Source organism: Rutilus rutilus (assembly GCF_951802725.1).
Source record: "Rutilus rutilus genome assembly, chromosome: 20".
In the NCBI taxonomy this organism is placed as follows: Eukaryota; Metazoa; Chordata; class Actinopteri; order Cypriniformes; family Leuciscidae; genus Rutilus; species Rutilus rutilus.
This window is the reverse complement of record NC_140225.1, coordinates 1524684-1532009: the sequence shown is the minus strand read 5'-3', so window position 1 is coordinate 1532009 and position 7326 is coordinate 1524684. Positions and strand designations below refer to the sequence as shown.

The following is a 7326-nucleotide window of genomic DNA, read 5'->3' as shown; positions in this document are numbered from 1 at the left end:
ATGAAGGAAGGAAGGAAGGATGAAGGAGGATGAAGGAAGGAAGGAAGGAAGGAAGGAAGGAAGGAAGGAAGGATGAAGGAAGGAAGGAATGAGGGAAGGAAGGAATGAGGGAAGGAAGGAGGATGAAGGAAGGAAGGAAGGATGAAGGAGGATGAAGGAAGGAAGGAAGGATGAAGGAAGGAAGGAATGAGGGAAGGAAGAAAGGAAGGAAGGAAGGAAGGAAGGAAGAAAGGATGGAAGGAAGAAGGAAGGAAGGAAGGAATGAGGGAAGGAAGGAAGGAATGAGGGAAGGAAGGAAGGATGAAGGAAGGAAGGAAGGAAGGAATGAGGGAAGGAAGGAAGGAATGAGGGAAGGAAGGAATGAGGGAAGGAAGGAAGGATGAAGGAAGGAAGGAAGGAATGAGGGAAGGAAGGAAGGAGGAAGGAAGGAAGAAAGGAAGAAAGGAAGGAGGGAAGAAAGGAAGGAGGGAAGGAATGAGGAAAGAAAGAAAGAAAGAAAGAAAGAAAGAAAGAAAGAAAGAAAGAAAGAAAGAAAGAAAGAAAGAAAGAAAGAAAGAAAGGCTGCTTTGCACTTGTTAGTTATGATCTATGCCAAGGGAGACGCGTAAAGGATTTGTGATAGTGACTAAATTGGACAGGAAAGATATTGATCAGCCATATTGACTCATTTTGATATACACATAAAGTGTGAGCCTCGGATGTTAAATGAGACACTGAATCTTGTTCATCTATTTTTACAGTCAACGAGGCCTCACCACTGCTTTACAAATTACAAACCATCCAATAAATGAAAGTAAGCAGCTGACAGAATAATTCGCGTATGGAAGACGACAGTGAACCTGTGCGTTATCTATATGCACAAGTAGGTGTTTATTGCTTAAAAATCAATAGTTTAAATGACTGGTGAATGATCTGTCTGTATTAGGCTGTGCAGCGGATGCTTCACATGTGTTAATGCATTTCTTTTTTCATCTACTACAACATATTCTCTGCATTTGCTATCAATGCCACTTTTCAGTGTCAGTATGAGAAGTGTGACATTAAAATGTATTATTAACTGCATAGGCTCAATACGAAACAAAATGACAGACATGACATAGATTGCATATAGGAACGTTTTAGTTTAACATAGTCTTTTTAGTTTACGTAATAAATTGAATTTACATGGTTTAATGACCACTTGGCTCGACGGCGCATGCGCAGAGTGTACAGTTTTCCTTACAGTAGTAGTACATTACAGTAGTAGAAGGTATTTTTGCGTAATTTACAGAAATTGAGGTACCAGTGGCTGGATTAAGATTTGTATATATTATTTGCAATTATCTTAAGTTAGGCAAAAAAAAAAAAAAACAGTAAGCCCCATGTGACCTGGGATATGAACCCCAGTGAAATATTTAATAGTTCACACACTGAGATTGTTTGAGTTGTGCGCGCATCAAAACGACTCCTCCCTCAGACACACACACACACACACACACACACAGACGCGGTCGCGCGCACACACGCACATAGCCAGTGAACTCCGCGCGCGTCTCTCTGTGTGCTCGTCAGTCTCGCGCTCAGCGCGTGTGGAGAAACAGCATTGCTGGACCTGAAGGAGTGATGTGATTTAGTTCCGCTCTTCTTTAGGAGGAAACGACACTTCGAGAGGAGACACGACAGTGAGAGAACCGAACCGAACCTAACCGAAGCGCTAGACCAGAACAGTTCCCGTGTGCGCGAGAGAGACGCGCGCCGGACGCGGAGCGATGGATTCCTCAGCTCGACGCACGCGAGGAAACACAGGTGCGTTTCTCTCTCACCTGCAGAACATTCATTAAACACTGATGTGTGCGGGATTTATGGATCATGCTTTACTACGGGAAATAACTGCTTTAAATGTTTTATACTAGAACGATGGGTTTTAAAAGTACTGTACCCTGGTACAGTGATGGCATCGTAATACTGTGGTTCTTAGTTATACATTAAGGTACTGAATGATGTACCATGGTATTTGCATGGTACTTCAATTTACGTAAAGAAATTAGAACCATATCCAAAAACACTGTTAAACTGCTTTCTTGCCGAGGTCATGATTGTTTTGTATTAATACTTACTAGTAATGTAGCAGTATCATGGTACTTTGATATGATTACCATATTCATTTACCCTTGTTTTTGCATGGTGCTCCAATGTACGCAAGGAAATACCATGGTACTACCAATATAACCATGGTACAGTATCCAGAAACACTGTTAAATTGCTTTCTTGCTGAGGTCATTATTGTGTTGTATTAATACTTATTAGTAGAGTGGTAGTACTATGGTGCAGTGATGGTAAAAATAACATGGTACTGAACGATTACCGTATTTATGTACCATGGTATTTTAATGGTCCTCCTATATGTAAGGAAATACCAAACCATGGTTCAGTATCCGGAAACCATTGCACATTGATTTCTTGCTGAAGTCATGATTGTTTTGTATTACATTTTCAAGAGATTAGTGTAGATGTACAGTGATGGTAATACCATGGCACTTTAGGATTAATATATTCATATACCATGGCATTTGCATGGTGATCCAAATTAATACATGTCCAATAAAACAAGATATTACCAAAACAGCCATAGTCAATTATTGTTTTCTCATGATTTGTTTATATTCCTCTCAAAAAAATGATTTAGGCATTACCAGTGATGGCGTAAGATGGTTTTATAATGGTATTTTGATGTGTATATGATGGTATTGGATGATTATCATATTTATGTGCCATGGTACTCCAAAATAATGCAAAAAGCGCCACAGTGGTATTACTTTTGATAGGGAAGACTATATTATACAATACTTCACAATATTTGCATTTCTTTGCATATTGAATATTTATAATTTTCTTTCACTCTCATATCTCTATGCAATTCAAGTAAACATATTAGGCAACAAACATGGACTTCCTCCTTATATAAATTATGAATTGACATGGATCCATGCATGTAAACACAGTCAATTGATGCTTTGTCTTGCCTCGAGGCAATTAAGGGATTTCTAATATGCCAGTTCAGCAAATCCGTTTGCATAAAGTTGAAAGTTTTGCGAGTCACGAGTCATTGAAACCGGTCTGATATTGAGCATTGCGGTTTCAAGTGCATGCACTTTCTTTGCTTAATTCTCCTCATTAATGTCTCAGGAATTCATCAGCATGTAATTGAAACCTGGATTGTTGTAGCGCTGCTTTGTCTCGGGCTGCTATTTAGGGTCTAACAGGAAAGCGGGAATGAGCAGACACCGTATTCCCGTGTCAATCCCTCACCAGCTGTCCACGCTTCTGAGCACATCCAGTAGTTTACTCAGACCCATTCATCACACAGGTAGAGGCAATACGCACTACATCAATTCTCATTTGCAGGTGCATTCGGTTTAGCCCTGTCTCATTGTTTAAGTCCACCCCGATTAGATGGGCTGAGATGTGACAGGACCCCTGAAGTTTAACGGTTAGTGGCAAGGGTATTGAAAGAACAGATCGAGCCATTCAATAATCTTCTCTAGGCATCCCAAGACTCCTTTCCTGGCCCGTAACCCGCTGTCATCTCGTATTGAACTGTTTAAGAATGGATGATTTGTTTGGAGTTTGGTTCGGGGCGTTTTGCCACAGGCCAACTGATTCACCTTTAATTAAAAGAATGAGTGGCTGTTTATTTTTGGATTCCCTCTGGCTTGTCTTGGGAAGGCTGGCGGCTCCTACAGTTTTACTGAAGCAGGCTTTCACTTAAAGGAGTAGTTCACTTCAGAATTCAAATTTCCTGATAGTTTACTCTCCCACACGTCATCCGAGATGTTCATGTCTTTCTTTCTTCGGTCGGAAAAGAAATTGAGTTTTTTGAGGAAAACGTTCCAGGATTTTTCTCCATATAGTGACTTCAATGGGGTCCAAATGTGAGTTTCAGTGCAGCTTCAAAGTCTCGACACGATCCCAGCCGAGGAATAAGAGTCTTATCTCATCTTATCTTAGCGTGACGTAGGAGGAAGAACAGTCCTAGTGTTTACAAAGTGAACGTGCAAAGACTAAAGGCCGAAATTCGCATCCGAAATTTTCGTACGTTAAAAAATAAATACGACCTCACGTTATGTCAATCACGCTTGCTCACTGCCTCCGAAACTTTCGTCCGTCATAAAAAAATTCGGATCAGGTTCGATTTTCTGCTTTTTTCGCACCCGTATAGCAAGCATTTCGAATGGTGTTTTGACATTTCAGAGCCACCGAATCACGAATACGGAAAAACGCATGCAAATATTTCGGACTCCGTGTGCAGGGACTTTAAGTCAAACGCCATTTACAAAAAAGTTAAGTAAATAAAAGGTAAACCAATGATGTCGGTCGAGTTTTTCACCGTACGTCAGGTCACCGCCTGACCTTTCCAACGTGATTACGTTAATGCGTGAAGTCGCAAGACGAGCATTTGTGGTTAAAAAGTATATAAATGCTTATTATTGTTATAAAATGTCCGCTGGTTTGTCTAGATAAGACTCTTTATTCCTCGGCTGGGATCGTGTCGAGACTTTGAAGCTGCACTGAAACTCACATTTGGACCCCATTGAAGTCACTACATGGAGAAAAATCCTGGAACGTTTTCCTCAAAAACGACTGAAGAAAGAAAGACATGAACATTTTAGATGACGTGGAGGGAGAGTAAATTATCAGGAAATTTTAATTCTGAAGTGACCTACTCCATTAAGTGCATTAATGCAACCTATGTCTCATTCTGTTTGAAGTACAGTAAATGTAACTGTGCCACATATGATTCATTTTTAATGGCTGTGAGAGCATTGGATTTGAACTGTCTCCAGGGGAATGGTTAAAATAAGCCCGTGTCCCAGCGATACGCACGAGTGCTGAGATGTCCACGAGTCGAACGAAATGCTTAACGCACGCTGTTGTGAATGCAGTAATGCTTCAGATGTCCAATACTTTGGCACAGAGAAACCAAACGTGGATGCACTTCAGAGTCGTGGACAGCTGCTGATCCCACTAAACTAGACTATTGAGAGAACATAAACACTGTTTTGAGTTAAAGGCAGGGGTTGAGGTTTACTCCAGTGTTTATATCGGCTATAAAGTTACATCACTTGCGGTAGATTAAAATTTGGCCAGATTATTATGCATTTCTGAACACAGGGCCAAAGACTGTAGTTGTGCGGGCCAAGCGAATGTTCAAGCAGGGAAAGAGAAAACTTTACTCATTATTTTCATACTCCACCGAGTTCTGTAAATGCCTCACAGTTTCGGAGACGACCAAACGATTTCTCTCATGCTTTGTTTAGGTGCCGGCATTACAGAGAGAAAGCCAGAATTGACATGAATCGCATTGGAACGCACGCATTTCCTTTATTAGATTAAAAGTTTAGAGATTAGAACAGCTAATTACCTAATTACAGAAAGAAATTTGCAGTGTTTAAAAGAACATGCTGCGCTAAATTGAAAACGGCATCAAATGTATTTTTCTGTTAGACATGATTAGGAAAGCAAAATTGCATTAATAATACCAGACCGAACATGAAGATGCAAAGCACTGCGTCCTTGATAAGAGCAAATCTTAGTGGATCGTGTTCACGCTCGCTTGGATTCATTCGAACGGAAGCATTTTTAGTTATTTGTTTTATTCCTCCATAATCATCCTTTCATTTTCTCTTGCATTCCGTTAGAGACGACTCAAGAGCGATATTAATATTTGATGAGATTGTGTTAGTTGAATTAAAAGAGGAAAATTGCTAGCTGAGGGAATGGCACATTGTTAAGCATGTAAATGTATTCTGCTCTTTTTTTTGGGGAGAGAAAATGTAGACGTCTTTCCCCTCAGGAGGTCCGTCGTGGTAACATGCTCGACTTTAATGTGTGCCAGATTCAATCTGCAGGCCTTAATGTCTGCTGATAATTAATATTCTCCTGCTGGAGTTGGGACGCACAGACGTACAGTTGTTCCAGGAGCAGATTGAGTTTGCGCTCCAGATGTCTTGGTGGTTTTTGGGAGAAATCTTGCCAGACAATTTGTTTTAAATCTGCTGTTTTAGCTCGAGTCTCTTCTCGGGTGAATCGCACTATAAAATGTCCTGGTCGTGTTTCACCCCAAAATCAGAAGAAGAGTGAGCATGAATGGGTAACACTTCACAACAAGGTCCCATTAGATTACATTTGTTAATGCATTAACTAACAATGAGCAATACATTTTGTTGATGTTAGTTAATGCAAATTCAACTGTTCATTGTTAGTTCATGTCCACTCATGTCCATTAAATAATATTGGTAACACTTTATAATAAGGTTCATTAGTGAACTAACATGAACTAACAATGAGCAATACATTTGTTATTATAATAGTTAATGTTAGTTAATAAAAATACAGCTGTTAAAATACATAAAAATACATTCTTAGTTCATGTTAACTAAGGTAGTTAACTAATGTTAACTAATGAACCTTAGATACAACTTTTGATTTTAATAATGCATCAGCAAATTTTGAAATTAGCAATACTAAAGGCTTTAGAAGTACTTTTCACTGTTAGTTCATGTTAATGTAGTTACTAATATAAAAAAATGGAGCATTATCGTAAAGTGTTATTCAGTGCATTTTTATTTGAAATAATAAATCATTATTTTGTTTGCATTACATGGACGAGAATATTTTTCCATGAAGAATTAGTGCTTTATTGGCATGCAAGTTGCAAAAAAAAAATCTGTTCCTAAAATAGGCTTCATTTCCTTTGTGCATAATACAATATCTTATTTTTTTCTTTCGATTCGGGGGGTGAAATATGATCTAGACGTGTTTGTGACAGGTTTCGTGAGATTCGCCTCATTTAACTCATTTTGCATTGCAATGAGAGGGACTACACCCTAAATGAATAATACATCAAAATATTTTAGTGCTACAAGAATGAGATGTTTCTGCACCTGGCAGGCTTCTTCAGAGACGGGCACAGAGCATGGTAATATGCCATGACTAGAGGAGTCATTTGTCATGGGTGTGTGAGCTCTTGCTGCTGGCGGTGTGTAACTCATGCGACGCCCTCGGGCCAGACACGTCAGGGCTCTCAGCTGAGTTTTGTTCTGCGACTTATTGAACTCTCTTTTATATGGTTAATGCTGAACTGGGCAAATACAGATTAGCCCCTGAGGGATGCTCTTTGCTTTTCCTCTCAGATCTAACAGTGCTTAAAGGCAGCCTTTGTGTGAGCCCGATTCTCTGACTTATGGACCCTTTCAACATCCAAAAGAAGCTAAGCACACAGTTTCGGCCGCAGATGGCGGGGCGTTTTGTGCACCTTGCTGTTTTATAAACAACAAATGCTGCAAC

At 39.7% G+C, this 7326-nt stretch overlaps 1 protein-coding gene across 1 annotated transcript in view; it reads left to right on the top strand.

Moving 5' to 3' along the window:
• The first annotated feature begins 1470 nt into the window (after nt 1-1470).
• The window catches only part of hs3st1l1 (heparan sulfate (glucosamine) 3-O-sulfotransferase 1-like1), a 52718-nt gene continuing 46862 nt past the window's right edge, over nt 1471-7326 (top strand). Inside the window, exon 1 of the mRNA XM_084391658.1 lies at nt 1471-1785. The gene's annotated coding sequence lies outside the window, so the exon portion shown is untranslated. The remainder of the gene's footprint in view (nt 1786-7326) is intronic.